Consider the following 17,334-nt stretch of genomic DNA (forward strand, 5'->3'; position numbering starts at 1 on the left):
TTTTTTTTATCATTTTTGTATTAGTCATCTGTCCTATCATTGTCGCTCCATATTCAACACCCACAACTTAAAGGAGGACAGTTATAATTTGGTTCATGGTTTAGGTATATCAGTCCATGACTGGCTCCAAAACACATCAACATAGTGGAAGGGATGCCATAAGAAAAATACTTAGTTCATAGTAACCTGAAAGCAGATCGGGGAAGAGGTTTAGAGATAAAAGAGAAAGAAAACAGATATAGACTTCAAGGTCATTATTCTTGACCTATGTAGACATACAAAGAAATATGCTTTACAAATATCTCAGGCAGATCATAAAGCAATACAGTTGACAATCTAATTTAACCATCACATCCAGGGTTCTTGTCTGCTTGATAGCTGAAAGCATATTTAATCTCCAAATAAAACACAAGGTTATAATTCCATATGATATGACACAACTATCTTACCAAAAATGAAACCTGAAAACCTATTCTCAAAAGTCCCATTGGTATGAGCATTGCTAAAAATGTGCAAATGAAAGTTCCCTCTGAGACTCAAATTGTACTTGTATTTGTAAAATTAAAACAATTTACCTAATCCTGAGGTACAGTGTTATAGGGTCTGTATTCTCCTTACAAAAGAGAAAACAAGCAGATAAAAATTGGACCTAAATAAGTCTGAAAACCAGCAGTGGAAAGATTAAGTCTTGCAGCTGAATATCTTACATCTGTGACACAGAATGGTTGGTTGTATGTGAGTTCCAGACAGCCTACTGAGGTTGACTCATATAACCTTGATGTTTGCAGTGCATATTGTCTCTCTGGGACTAAATACACAGACAATGAGAAGATTTCCTTGGAAGATGTTTTAAATTCCTGTCACATCTACTTCCAGGCTTCTCCACTGCAACTTTGAATTTATTCCTGCAGTCTCACTCACTGACCTTTCAGTGGCTCCTGCCTGGCCTACAAGGAATTCCTTTGAAATCTAGATTGAAGCCTCCCCAGTATCACAACACTTACATTCTGCATGCCAGAGAAACTTGCATCAAATAGATGATGTAACTCTACTACCAAATCAAACAGTAGTCATACCCCCTTGCAACATGACTGCAGTGACTTCTTAGTGCCCACAAGGTTTAGCGCAGTGGAATAAATTCTGAGGAAACAATTCCCTAGGTACCCCTTCCTGAGTAAAGGTCTTAGGGCTTCTCTTCTTAAGTGAAATGGTTTCAATTTTATAGCCTTAAGTCTGAAACAGGTGTGTTCCTGTTAATTTCTAGGATTCCCTCAAGGCATTTTTCCCTTTATTCCCCAAGAAAATATTTGTTTATTTTAATATTTCTAATTCTTTAGCAATCAAACCTTTTTTGGCTCCAGATATAAATGTGATTCCTTTAATTTCAACATGTAAGTTTTTCAAAATTTTCTGCTCAGCTTTTTGCTGCTGTTTCTCACTATATATCTGCCTAAAAGCAGCCAGCAGTATCTATGCTACAAACTAGATGTTGAGCTGCTTTGAATTTTTCTCTACTAGATCAATTAGTCCATCAATATGAGTGGGTTTTTTTGTTTGTCTTTTTTTTTTTTTTTGAGACAAAATCTCGCTGTGTAATTTAGCCTGACCCTGAACTCACTATTAGCCCAGGCAGGCCTCAAACTCATGGCAATCCTCCTGTCTCAGCTTCCCAAATGCTAGGATTATATCACTTTGAATATTAGTCTCTCACAAAGTTTCAGCATAGACATATTATGCAGAAAAATGATTGTGCCAAAGTGTAACACACATGAACTCCACTTCACTTCCCAATGAAGTTTTTATTATAAATGGAACGTTCTTGATCCTCAATTTTACTGTCTGCATTTCTTTCAGTATTCTGTTCTTCAAAGCTTTGACTAGCATCAGTCATCAGCATCTGGTTACAATGTTGTAAAGCTTCTGTACCCCACTTATCCATATTTCCATGCTTTTGTCACAAATCATTTCCTAAAGCTTACAAACTACAGGTCCAGTAGTTTCATGGCAATGATATAATTTCTATGGTAAAAAAAAAATGTGTATCACTCTGCTTTCCTGTTGCTGAGACAAAATACATAACACCTACAATCTAAAGAAGAGTCACTGGTGTTTAAACAAGTATGTGTTACCTTAAATCATGTTTTCGCAAGATTCACCTGAATTCAAGGAAAAATTTGATGGTGGAACATCATGGTGGAGCAAAGCTGCTTAATTCACAGCCATAGGAAAGAAGAGCAGGGGAAGAGTGAAAAAAGGAGAGAGGTGGAGACCAAATATAAGCCCCCACATTATAGCTCCAAGACCAGCCCACACATATCAGAAATGTAATTTACTAATTCCCTGGACAAGTCTCAAGAAAATCAAGTTAAATATTCACCTTAAACATCAAATTTATTTGAGGGAAAAAGATTTCTAACTTTTATGATTTGCTCCAGGGAAGAATTCTAATGGTTATGATCTATTTCAAGGGAGAAAGGGGCACATGAGTCAGCAAGACAGAAAAAGGTCAAAGATAACTTGTTTCTGAGACCTTTCCAATGTCCTTTAATTCACAGTATCAGCATGCCAAAATGCCATTGTTTGCAACATTTTTTCCAAGCCTCACCATCTTCACATTTCTTTAAAAGAATACCAGGATCTTAAACTCTTGTAACAAAAATTGATATGTTGTAAGGTTCAAAGATAACTAGGCATAGAGACAGAAAAAAACATCACAATTTTATATAAAATATTTCCGAATTTATTAATTTCATATACTCAAAAAAGCTGTTGATAAAAATGATAGTAGAAAAGGAATACATAATGTATCATATGATATACTTAGGATTAAGCCTTACAATATAATCTTTGTTTCTCTTCTTACAACTGTATGAAAAGTATCATCACTTTTTAATTTCTTCATATGAGATTGTTCTTGGTGTGTTTAAGGCTGTATATAGTGATGGGTGGCAAGAATACAGGGAAGTGTATTGGAGCTTAAAGTCAAAGATCTTTTGATTCATATGAGACATCTAGAAATATTCAGCTGCCTTGAAGAGTCACTGGTGTTTAAACAAGTATGTAATGCAATTTAATTTATCTTTAAGAAAGCTTATTTTATTCATTGTGTAAAACAGTTTCTGACTAGAATGAGGTCATGCAGACCAGTTGAGCGTGTACACTTTTGCATTTATATATGTGTGTGATTTTTGTAATTCTGAAAATGCATAATGATTATTTGAATTTGGTAATACTAGTAAAATTGTTAATAAATCCGTGAATTTGTTAGTTTCTTAGAAGCGGAATATCAAATGTAATGAGAAAGTTGACTTGAACATTAGAAAATAGAGGAATTAAAGTTACTTATTTGTTCTTGGCTCAAATAAAATATTGAAAGATGAACCATTATTTGAAATAAGGAATGTTTTGTGGCAGCAGTTTGACTTGAGATTATCTATAATTTAATTAGTTAGTTATTTTTTTAGTTCCGGCTATAGAACTCAGGGTTCACATACCATAGTGATGTCCTACCATTAAGTCAGACAGGCATTTTTAATTTAAAATGTGTAGATAGATATAGATATAGATGATATAGATATATGTGCCCCAAGTCTGATGTATTTGGAGCTTGTTCCCCAACATAGTAGTGTTCAGAGGTCAGACTTTTGGGAAAATATTGTATCACAAAGGCTTTAAAATTTTCAAGTGGATTAATTTACTAGTGAGGTAATATAATATATCAATACTCAAATTGGGATGTGATGCAAACAAGAGTGGAAGCTGGGTAGTTGAAGAGAGTGTTTTTTTGAGATTTGACCTTGGGGTATGTCTGATGCCAAACCTATTTTTCTTTGGCTCTTTTCAACTCTCTCTCTCTCTCTCTCTCTCTCTCTCCCCTTCCCAAATGTCATGAGATGAGCGCTTTTCCCCTATTAGGCACTTTTCACATAATTCTTCTACCTTGTTGAAGGAGAAAAAGCAGTGGTATTAAGTAAACATAGACTGAAATATCTCAGATTTTCTACTAAAATAAACATTTCATCTTTAATTTGAGCTACTCAGTTATTGTGTCATATTTGTAAAAACCTAGCAAATAGGATTTTGCCAAATTGTCCAGTCTGAAATAAAACTTTTGAACTTCCTATGTCAGTCTCCTGAGTTGGGATTAGAGGTGTAAATCATGGCAATTATCTTTTCTATTTTTACAGTCAAATATTATTTGATTATAATGCTTAATCAGTTAAGTAATTTCCTGGCATCTCAATTCTTATGTTAAAGTTATAGTACTAGTTGAATTTATTTAGAGAAAATTATACATGAAAATGAACAAAAGTAAAGAAACTTCAGATACCAAAACTGCTTTTAGCCAGGCATGGTAGTGCACAGCTGTGACCTCAGCATTCAGAAGGCTGTGGCAGGATTACCCTGTGTTTGAGGCCAGCCTGGCCTTGATAGTGAGTTCAAGGCCAGGCTGAATTACATAGAGAGACTCTGTCTCAAAAAAACAAAACAAAAGTAATGTGCTTTTAAAATGAGAAAATAAAACAGGCGTACTTGTAATCCCAGCACTCAGGAGGCTGAGGCAGGAGGATCTCTGTGAGTTTGAGACCAGCCTGGGCTATATAATGAGTTCTAGGTCATTCTCAACTACATATTGAGACCCTGTCTCAAAATACCAAAACCAAAACAAAACAGAAAGCATATATTTGAAATAAATGAATAAATAAAATAAAATGAGAAAATATTCAATTGTATCAAATATTAAGAGGATACATGCAAAAAAGTATCAATGACTGGAAACTATACCTTACTGCTAATTATAAGATTAGCCTCACTGAAATGCTGTAGATGAAAGCATAGATGAGGCCTGAATTAACTATTATTTAAAGGGAAAAAATTATTGTGGAAAGCTTATTTGCTTATTTATTTATTGTTGTAGTATAGCAATATTTTATATGTATATATGGGTACATTCCTGAAAATTTCCAGTAAGAAATACATATCTGACATATAGAACAAGTAAAATAAATGTAAGAACACAGTGTTACACACACTATTTATAGAAATGTTGAAGATGTTCTTAAAATATCCTTTGTGCGTATAAATGTATTTTGACTTTTAGCTTTGTCACTGCCAGGATTGTTAAGAGATTTTAAAAAAATTGTAATTCAGATTCATTAGTCTCTATACTATTTATAGACTACTAGTCTTTCATATATCAGCATATTTCTAGACAAATAATCATACGAATTTGTGCTTGATTTTTTAATACTATTAACCCAAACATTACAATAACAAATAACATAATACTTCTAATATCCTTCAGATATAGTGTTTTAATAAATCAATATTATCTCACTTAGGAAATCCAAAAACTCACACTGATGAAACTTATAATATCCCCTATATAAAAAAATTCAAACAAATATTTTTATAAAAAGTTATTGATCAAATTTTAAAAGTTTATCAAACAAATTTTTATAAAAAGTTATTGATCAAATTTTAAAAGTTTTTTTTCAAGGATAACAAATGCTAATATTGTATGCATATAAATATACATATACATGGAATTGATTTTTATTGTTTGAAATTTTATGATTAAGAATAGTTTTTAGAGTAAAATAATCCTAATATAAAGGTTTAAATTTAAAATTTCTGAACATTCTACATAGATTTACTAGGGGTGAATAACAGGAAGAGGATTATTACGGTACAATGACAGAATGGCATGGTAGAACATTTTTCCATTCCTAGAAAACTTAAAGTTGTATAGAAGACAAAAAGTTAATTATGCTTAAATATCAAACTTTTTAACCAGATAAAAACTTTTGAAGGAAATAGGTTTTCTTTTCTGGGATTATTAGAATTCTGGTAATGGGAATTTCTGTTCAAAATCTTTGTTTATGGTTTGACTTGTAAATATATTGAATAATGTTCACATTATTGATTTTATATCTATTATATAATATATGCATATAGCTATAATAATTAAAAGTCTATACTGATGGCTCTTAGACATTAACCAAGTATGCATACTTATTTAAGAAACATCTGTGTGAGGACTCTAAAGTGATATTGTTGGTTGTATGAAGGATATAGCTGTCCACTCATTTTGCTGGCAAAACAAATTTGTGTTTTTTGTAAGCCAAGTGAAAGCAGTGTTTGTTATTAAATTGAGAGCTAGTTGTGATTTCTTTTTAAAAATTTTATGCTGAAACTGATATAAATTTTCTTGAAATTTACCTATACAAGGTTGGATTTCTGTCTCTTTAATAAAACTTTATTATAACCAATGTGTAAAAAAAAATCAGCTATCATAATTTTCCATGATAGCTTACAGTGCATTTGTCAGACCTAGTGTGTATTTTTATTTTGGTAATTCCCTCTTTTTCTATTTACTTGGTCCAAGCTTGCTCTGCTGAGCCAGTATCTCTCCCACTCTTCATTTTTGCTTTCTGTAATAAACTTTGCCAAAATAAATACATATATAAAGAAATAAATGATTCGCTTGATTTCAGGTTTTTTTTTTCAACATTTAATGCAGATTTTTATTTTTGATGCCTTCTCTGGAACAAACACACTATAAGCTCTGGGGAATCTGACTGAAACCCATTGCATTTCTAAATACAGAGAAAATACATACATAACGGCAAAATTAAAATACAACATTACAGAAATAGGAAAATAATAACTTCAGTTCACAAGATATTTTAAATGAAAATAGAGATTAATCTACTTGTTAATAATAACTATCAAACTTATATTTGGCCCAATTTTATATGTTTGTTACATATTAGAGTCATAGAGAAAAACTTCTGCTTATTATTTGATAATCAATGCTGGTGTCTAGACTAGAAACCAACTTAGATGATAATTCCGAGGCCTAGAGATCATAAGAAATTGTCCTAAGTTAACTTGTAAATGGAACTGACAGCAGTGAAAAATAAACTGACAATCTCTAGGTAAGATGCACTAATGTTTTTCATGGTTTTCCAACCATCAAAAAAGTTTAAATACAGGTACAGAGGTTTTGACATCAGGTGTAGTTTTCAACTTGTTGCAGTGTCCTGAGTAAGAAGGAAATAAAAATCTGACTTTAAATTTCCTGTTCCATTGAGTGGGATTTTTTTTTCATATTGCATAGAGAGCAGAAAGAACAATGTGAAACAGGAAAAGAGAATTCTGTGATAAATTATCATGGGCTTTCTTTTCGTTGTTCCATGCTTGTGACCTCAGCCATTCTTTCTATGGTTGGCATACCTGGTTCCATGTTCAGTTTATCCTATGAGCTATCAGGATCCCTGAAAAGGAATACACAGTAAGAAAAGGGTTTCTCCTAGAGTGGCAGGGAAGTAAGGTGGGTTATTGAGTTTTCAAGGGGACGAACTGACAGGATTCTCCTAGCCCGGTTCCCTGTATGTCTAATCAGACAGCTCAATTCAACTATGGCTTCAGTGTGCCAAGCTCAACACCAGCACATGTTGGATAAATATGTCATGCTCATTTCTTTTCCATAAAACAAAATAATGTGGCATTTATAACCTGGGGAAGACTGTGCAGGTGAATTGAAACAATCTCCATAGAAAACTTGGCACTCATAAATGTATCAGTAATAATCAATGAGTGATCATTTTCATGCTCTTTTTCATGCTCATCCTCAACTTGTCCTTCCTAAACCTTTTGAAATGCTCAGGAAATATTTTGGAGAAACCCATTTTCTATTGTGTTCGTGGATTGTCTTTGAAAAAAAGAACTAATTTGGGAGGAAATCAAAACCTTGAATGCGATTTCTAGAATGCCCACCACAAACATACAGGTCAGTTCTACAGCTCTCATGGCTAAAATTTTGCACATATGTATTCTCCAATTGGCTACTCAGAACTGAACTGTTGTCCTGACGATGACCACTCAATGTGCCTGGTAGTCCATCCTCATCCTCCATGTCTTTCACCATTTAGTGTTTTGTGCTACTTCATTGCTGGGTCATGACAAGATGGAAAATCCAGTGTGCTTTTTCTGCATTTTTCCCAATGAAAACCCATTCTCTGTCCTCAGAATAGACTTGCATGCAGTCTCATACAGGAGCTTTCAGGCACAAACCACTATAGGAGGAAGTGACACGGGTATGGTGCCTGCAGGACTGGAGACATCAAACGACTTCTGGAGCATAGACTGAATATTAACTATTATATTACCTCGCAGTCTCAATGCACAGAGCTCACAATGAACCAAATTTGTCCGTCACAAACTTCAAGTACTTTCTAATTCTAATGGGAGAGGAATGGAAAATAAATCTCCACTAAATTTGGGAGTTCTTCCTATAACCAGAAAGAAGCTTAATTATATATTAATTTTTTGTTTGTTTCTTTCTTTCTTTTCAAGATTTATTTGGGTTTTTTTTGTTTCCATTTCTATTATGGCAAAATTTTTAATTAAAACACTGACAATATTAACCACTTTCAAGGGCAGATCTCAGTGGCATTAATTATATGCACACTATAGTACATGAAACCCCAAAATCCACTTACAGAAATTGTTCATCTTCACAAAATAAAACTTTGTACTCACTAAAAGTCCCAGTACTTCCCATGCTTGATTTCAATTTTGAAGGCTTGAGTTCATTATCTGTAGTTTCTGTTGCTTTTGAGCTTGTGGTGAGTTGGTACATAATGAGAGAAATACATGGTGGCCCAACACCATTTATTTCATGTCTAAACAATGAAAAAATGAGGAGGAAGAAAACAGGATCCTAACCCTCCTTCGGTGTACACTCCCAATAAATGAAAGATTTCTTGCTAATCTCCTCCTCGGAATGTTTCTACATCTCCCAGTAACACCAAGCTGGGGACACATCTTTTATCACATAAGTGCCTAAACTTTTTGTTAGCTTGGGCTATATTGGTGAATAAAAATTTTATTGGGCCATATATACAATTTACAATGTGGTTAAGGTATATAAATAATAAAATGTCCTTTCAGAAATATTTTTATTCTAATACTAAAATGAAATATCATGTTGGAGCCTGGAATTTAACTCAGTGGTGCCACCGCTTGCCTTGTAAGCACAAGGTCCTGAGTTCGATCTCCAGTACCAAAAATAAAGAAATATCTCATGCCCAAGTTTAGCAAGTACATAAGGAAATTTACATTTCTGCCTAAAAAATAATGAAGTGTCTTCACAGACATATATATATGGAGGTAGGCTGAAATACTATTTTTTGCTATCAGTGCATTCTACTCATTACATAAGGATGTGTACATTTTGATGCATGCAGTTATTGATTAGACTCTGAAGCCCATGCATGCGGCAGAGTTGTTAGTATGTGAATCTCCCCTAACACAGCTTTCTGGTTTTTCCTATAAGGTTCACACTCAAGCACTCTATCATTAAGTCACAAAAAATTGCTAAAAATCACATACTAACTTTGTAACTTTACAATCTTCTGGGTTCTCATTACTAGAAGTCCAGGGCCATATACAAACTGTGGGCCATGAGTTGTGCATATTTTGGCTATTGGGTGATATTTCAGATGCAAATAGTAGCACAATATTAAATATATTTGTAGTACTGGAGATTGAACCTGGGACCTTCACTCTGAGCTATATGAGCAGCCCATGTTTATTGAATAACGGACTGATTGATTGAAAGGGTCAGACTGGCCTCAAACCGGCAATGCTCTTGCCTCTGTTTCCAGAGCCACTATGATTGCAGGTCCTCTTAATACTTTTAAATGGTAAGCTGATCACTACCTATCTTTTGTATTCCTTACTTTTATCACCACAGAGAAAAGTTATCTGACACACAAAATTAAAGGAGAAAACATTTATTTGGCTCAAAGTTTGTAGGAGTTTCAGTTTTTAATTGACTGGTTCTAAGGCAGAGTGGCATGGCATAGGGCCCTTGCAGAGGAAAAGGAGTCCATGGTGGGCAGAAGGCACCAAGGCAGGAACCAGCAAGCGATGAAACACATTTGACACCAAAACACATTTCCTTAATCCATCTTTAATAGCTAAATAAACACAAGGTCACAATTCTACCTAAGCTGTTACCATAGTTTTTTTCATACAGCTGAAACTACAATAATCCCTTCCCCAAAGTCTCAACAATTCCACTATATATTCAAAAGTCTAAGTCCCAGGATCTTTTGAAACTCAAAGCAAAGTCTTAGCCGTGAAGCTCTGTAAAAATAAAAAAAGTTAAATAATGCTAAGATACAATGGCAAAGAGTATACATTCCCATTCAAAAGTGAAGAATCTTAGTTAGAACAGAATTGGAAAAAGATGAAAACTCGGTAGAGTAAACTTAAAATACTGTATCTCCATATTCAGCATCTGGGGAATACTGTGGAAACATGAAAGTTCTAAAGGGCTTCAGAAACACAATTCCTATGTTCTTGATCATTCAATTCCATATGGCTGCTCTCTGGGACTGGTTTTAAACATGGGGTACAGATTTCTGCCACAAACTTTCTGTGTTCCTGGCAACCCTGATTTCTGAATTCCAGTGAACTTTTGGCTTCATCCGTTATTCCTCTTAGAAACATTCTGCATAGCTTCTCAATCCCCTTGTTAAAATCTTGGTGGAAACATTCAGTACCCCATAACACTTTCATTTTTCATGCCAGTAATTCCAGCATCATGTCTGCAATGCCAAGGTCTGTTGTCAATTGGAGTAGTAGCCAATTTTTCGTGGACCATGGCAGCAGCAGTCTAAGAGTTCTTGGATGGCTGAAATAAATCCTGAGGAACGAATTACCCAGGAGGCCTTCCTTGAGCAAAAGTAACAAGGATAGCATTTTCAAGTCAAAGATTTACAATTTTATACCCTTGAATATGGTCTAGATGGGATCTCACTGAAGTTGACCTAAGTTTAACTCTAACATGTACTAATGTGATTTTCTTATTTGGATAAATTTCTTAGGATTAAAACTAGAAATCAAGAAAGTTTTCTCTATTTCACAGTGGAATAAGCATCCTTTAAATAATAAATATAGCAATCATTTTTAAGTATTGAGTATCATTAAAATGTTGTAGCAACATATCTTTTAATCCTTACAATATGTCCATGAGGAACTTCACATTCTTAGTTTGAAAATAAAGGAAAGAACCTCAGACTAGATAATTTAGATAATTTACCTAGAATCACACCCCTAATAAATCTTAGAGCATAGAATTTAAACAAGTTTCATTTAAACCTTATTTAAAACCACAAGATTGTTTTAAGGATCTCCTCCCATGAGATCTTTGAATATTTCTGGAATGGTAGAATATACACAAGATTCTAACAATGTCCTGCAATTCTATCTCAGTAAAAATTTTATTACTGCAACCAGTCAGTTTTCTCTTGTTTGAAAAAAGATTAGCCTGAAAAACAAATATATTACTTTTGAATGCATACTGAACTGATCTTGAGGGATGTAATTTTGGCTTTTGAATTTAATTGTTCAGATTCTTAACCACTTGACTGATTTACACTATTTTGCTTTATCAGTAGAGTAGATATATATATTTTAATATTATGAGGGTTAGATTTACTTTAAATAGAAAAAATCAAAACAAGGAAAACTGAATGAAATAGAAATAAATAAATATGTATTTGGTAAAATAGTAAATGCAATAATATCATTAAATATCATTGAAACAAAAATATCGGGGTAATTTAAATCTCTTTTGACTTTATTAAGATTCAGAGACAACTGTTTTAATTTTTGTGCAAAACTTTGACAATACTAGTATGAAATAGTCATGTTTGATTTGAGAATTTGATCTCTGAAAAAAGGTCTTAGATGCTGTTAGGCTTAGGTCTAAAATGGCCCGGAAAGTCTCATGCGTTTGGAATGTGATTGGATCATGGGGACACTATTAGGAATGTAGTTAAATGTGCTGCAAGCACGTGGGGCATACTCAGAGGAAGTGAGTCACAGGGGGTGTGGACTAGAAGGGTTTCATAGATTCATTAGAAGGAAGCTTCATTGATTCTCTCTTGTCTCTACTTCCTAGCCTTCATGACATGAGCATCTTTCCTCTTCCCAGGCTCTTGCAACATGCTGTTTCTGCCTAAGAGTCAGCTGATCATAAACTGAAATTTCTGTAAATATGAGCCAAAAGAATATTCTTCTTTAATTTTCAGGCATGAAGTGTTGTGGCCCAGCTATAAAAAAAGTGATTAATGGATACTATTTTCCAAGGAAAATCAAGTAATGTTTAGTAGAAATAAGTAGCCATGAAGTTGTACTCATATTTTAATTAAACCTGGCATATATATTAGGCAATAACTAGCTAAACAGATCCACCTTGAGACTATACACTTAAGTGGAATAAATTGGACAAATGTGTAAATATCACATTGTCTCTCTACTGTAACTGAACGTGTACATAAGGCCAAAATGTATAATAGATAATGTGAAAGACAAATAAATTTTACAAAAAGAAAGGGAATCTGCTAAGGAGGAGAAGGAAAAAAGGAAGAGAAAAGAAGAAAAAATGTAAACAAAGCTTTTGTAACTAAGGCAGAGAGGTGATTAGGAAATAAGAGGAATTAAGATATATTATGAACAAGTTCAAAATCCCCTTGATGAATGTGATTGTTACATATGTTAAAATTGTACCAATAAAATTAATTTTTAAAATGTAGCATGTAGTCACATGAATAAAACTATTAGTTGATTAAATATGTTCAAATAAAAATAATATGCACATATTTGTAAAGGTATATATAGAGAATTTTTTGTACCCAAACATTATTATCTGAATTCAATTGGGTTAGGCAATTATGGAAAATACAGTTAGCATTTATTTATTTTTTTTTTTACTAGAATTGAACTTTGGACCTTGTGCTTGCAAAAAGGCAGGCATTGGAACCACTGAGCTAAATCTCTGGCCCCTGATTACTCTTATTTTTATTATATATGAATGGTAAATAAAATAATGCCAAGTGAATGTGACTGGTAACATATCTGAGTATCAGATGACTACCTAGAAATTATAATAATTGGTATTTGGTTATATGGTATTCAATAAAAATAACAGACCTGGAGTTTATACAGCAGTTATTTTTAAATTTTTCTATTTAAAAATATTTTATAAGAATATATTTTCTTTAGGTAAAAGATTAAGTTTCTTACACAAAGCAGAATACAGAAATTACAAATTTTTAAAATAAAAAGTAAAGATAAAAACAATACATATAAAATATTTTAAAAGATTGAATTATGTGCAAATGAGATTTACATTTATTGGAAAATACAAAATGATTTTTTATAAAATAAATTCACTGTTAAAGCAAAAAGGGCAACTGTTGAAATTTTTAACATATTATCAGATATATAGAATTAAGTAAAAACAAATAGCCATATTAATTGGTAACGTGCTTAAATTGGACCAATTTTCATCCAAACCACAAATTGAAAAATATATGAAATAATTTTCACATTTTAAAATAAAAGCAAAGTTTTCATTCACTTCTAGAAAGTTTTCCTATTGAAACAAAAAAAAATTATGATTTAGAAGTCAAAAGTTTTAGTTTAAAAATGCACTTCATACATGAAATTTCTTTTTTTTTTTTTTTTTTTTGGTACCAGGGATTGAAATCAGGTCCTTTTTTTTTTCTCTCATTGAGTTTATTGGTACATTTTAGGTATACAGTACAGTTACATTCATTACTGGGATCTTGTACCTTTACATGACAGGTACTGGTTCTCAGTTTTTCCCCTTGTCCCTGCCCTCCCTTCACCCCCTACTCCCCTCCCCATTTACAAACACTTTGTTAATTACTTTCTGAAGAACATTTTTTCCTATAGAAATAATTTAGTCATTTTTGCATTTAGATGAAAATATGAGACTTTTAGGCTGGACGTGGTGGTGCATGCCTGTAATCCCTGTGCTTTGGAGACAGAGACAGAAGAATCACTGTGAGTTTGAAGCCAGCCTGAACTGCATAGTGAGACTCTGTCTCTATTTAAAAAAAAAAAAAAAACTTTTATTTTTTAATTTAACATATCTCTTTCAGTATTTCATTTGCCTTTATATCATCCATAATTTAAGGACATGCTTTGTGTTGTTTCATGCTGATTAATAACCATGCCATAAAATTAATATAAGTGTTTTCATTAAAGATATATGAGAACAAATAGTTTCTCAATTAGTTAGTGATAAATAGAAAATGTTATTCTCTCCAAAATATAAGGAAACTTTTCTGTGTTAATCTGAACAATTTTGTTAAAGTAAAGGGGAAAAACATTTCCTTTTCTTGAATAATTCATAGTTGAAAGATAAAATTTCAGTAAAATTTATAATGATGATCATAGAGATTTTTAAAATAATGACAATTTCCTTGGCATAAAGAACTAAAAACTAACTATCCAATAATTCTTATGCATTTTAAAATAAATTAAATGTCAGGAAAAGTGTTAAGTACAAATACATTGTATACATTTTTCACTTGATATTTTTAAATTTTCTATAAATATTCTCATGGTGTTAAAATTTACTTCATAGGTTTTCTGATATAGGTGTGTTTACAAAACACTTTGAAGATCAGTCTGAGATGTTGCCTGAACAGAAAATACTAAATGTGATTCCATTAACATTGCATGTATCTTTTAGATGATTTACTTTAAATTTTAGCAAGCTCTGTGTATTAAAGTTGGATTGTAAAAGAAAAGAAAAGTAAAGAAAAATTTATTCTGTCAGAAATAATCTTCCCACTGCAGGTATGTGTAACTGGATTTAGTAATTTGCTGAGGAAGGTATATGAAGGTTTTTAAAATAGTTGTATCAACTTTTCTTGTAATTTCCCACTCATTGGTAAATGTATTTATTTGCTTGTTATTTCTAAAACAAACTGAAAGTTTAGATCTAGTTTATTTACTGCAGTATTCTTTGTTTAGAAACATATTTAAATATAAAATACAAAGAACAATCCAATAATATGTCTGTATCTAGGTATCAAAGTTCACATTGCAAGTGTATAGGAATGATTTCCATTAAACTGTGCAGCTGTTTAATAAATAATCAAATATTCATATTTTGTGTACACACACACACACACATATATATATATATATATTCATATAGCATAGTAAGATGGATTGTTTCTTGCAAGTAACCGCGTTCTCAAATGAAAATGTTTCCTTTATATATGTTAATTTGCACATTGTCTTTTAAATAAATTATTTTGGGAAAAGAACAAAACTTATGTTACTGCCTTTGGCATAACATTTCATTTTGTATGCTTTCAGGGTCATAATCAAAATATATGATAGATGTTTAAATTTTTTAAAATATTACTATTAGTCCCCCTCATAATCCTCTGACTTGCTGCCTTCTACATTTTGAAACTTTTCTGGAAGTCCTCTTTCATGTGATCAAAAATACTATCAATGCTACTGCCAAGTACCATCCAATAGAAAGACAGGCTTGTAAAAGTATACAGTGTGTCCTCTTTAACCTTATTCCCTAGATCTAGCACCATAAAACTTTGGACTCTTCCCATAACTCAAAATGACCAGGAAAGGTAATATTTTAAACTAAATTGTGACATCAAGGCAACCATGATAGTGCAACTAAAGACATTTATGAGAGAGGAATTTTGGAACTGATTCAGAAAATGATCAGAATGATGGAATTAGTGTGTTCAGGGAGGGGAAATATTGTGAGAGGAATGGATAACAATATATCTTGTGCTGTAATAACTTTTTAAAAATCTTTTTAAAAATCACTCACCACATTTTTATCGTATTTCATATATATCATTATGAATCATAAAACATTTCTTCTTTAAATTAGATTACTACAATCGCTTCTCGGCCTTTTGGCTAAGATCAAGTGTAAATTAGATTACTACAAATTTTAGTATGTTTTCCAAATTTATCAAAGAAAAGATGTACATATCAAAGATTATGCTTTCTCCCACTCCACTGATTTTTGACAGTATTTTTAATCTATAATTTCTACATATTTAATTAAATATATTGATACTATATATATACATATATATACTTGTTCCCCTCCTCTCCTCTACCATCAATTTCTCTCCCCTTTGTTATTTACAAAAGGTTTGTTTCCAGTCTCTCCATCCTTTTTATATTTTCTTTATCTTTCTTCCTTTCTTCCTTCTCCCTCCCAAGTTCACCTTTTTTCCTATTTCACAATATCTATTATAGATTTTAGTCATTACTGAGATATTCCATTTTTTAATATCAGAGAAACCATGTTATAGTCACAGATGTTTTTCTAATTGATTTCAATGAAAATTATGCATTCAATATGCAGTCATTTATATAGAAATGTCTCAAGTTTATCTTTATGGCTAAGTGGTACTCTGTTGTCTAAAGAAAGCAATACATTTTTATTCATTCTTTGGTTGAGGGGCATTTGGGTTGTTTCCAAGATGTAGCTATTACAAACTGTACCACTATAAACATGGGTGTGCATATATATATCCACGTGGTATGATACTTTTCATTCTTCCAGGAAGATATACAGCTGGGTGAAATGGAACCTCTACTTTTGGAATTTTGAGAACTCCACAGTGATTTTCACAGTAGTTTCACCTGGCTACAATCTCACCAGCAGTGGAGAAGGGTACCTTTTTTCCCACAGCCCCACCAGTATTTCTTATTGGTAGATTTGTTGATCTTAGCCATTCTTTCTGGAGAAGGAATCTCAGCACTGTTTTCATTTACATCTCTCAAAGACAAGTCACTTTGAACATTATTTCATATATTTATTTGCCATTTGTATTTCTTTATCCAAGAAATGAATATTACTTTTAGGTGGTGATTTTTGTTTAGGTCTTTAAATGTGGAGGATATGATTTTTTTAGTACTTTATGTTTTCAAGTTACTATTCCTTTGGCTGAGGAACAAGTGAAAAAATGTATTCCCACTCTTTGGGTTGTTTCTTCAGTCCTGTGATTTCTTCTGCTGTGCAAAATTTGTTTAATAAGATGAGATCTCAGTTGTTGATTTACTGTAATGTTTCCTGTGTAAATGGGGTTTCATTCATAAAGTCTTTGCCTAAACCTATGTCTTCAAGAGTTCCACCTATTCCAATTTCCAGCAGATTTAGTCTTGCTTTTTAAATATTTAGATATTTGATCCATTTTGATTTTAGTTAAGTGAATGGTGATAGATATGGTCTAGATTTAATCTTCAGCATGTGGAAAGCCATTTTTATAGAATCATTTATTAAAGAGGCTATTTTTCTTCCAGTAAATGATTTTGTCTTCTTTGTCATAGATAAGGTGGTGAGTGTGCTTGTAGATGTTTCTGAATCTTCTAATCTGTCCTATTAATCCTCAAGCCATTTTTTTCTTTCTATTTCTTTCTTTCGGTTTTTTTTTTTTTTTTTTT

General features: G+C 32.4%; 1 pseudogene; it reads left to right on the forward strand.

The window, feature by feature from the left end:
* Positions 1-15,775: 15,775 nt before the first annotated feature.
* Positions 15,776-15,915, forward strand: LOC117284905 (annotated as a pseudogene).
* The last annotated feature ends 1,419 nt before the right edge of the window (positions 15,916-17,334 follow it).

The sequence above is a fragment of the Fukomys damarensis genome, unplaced genomic scaffold (assembly GCF_012274545.1).
Source record: "Fukomys damarensis isolate Sample0158 unplaced genomic scaffold, DMR_v1.0_HiC HiC_scaffold_39, whole genome shotgun sequence".
Classification (NCBI taxonomy): Eukaryota; Metazoa; Chordata; class Mammalia; order Rodentia; family Bathyergidae; genus Fukomys; species Fukomys damarensis.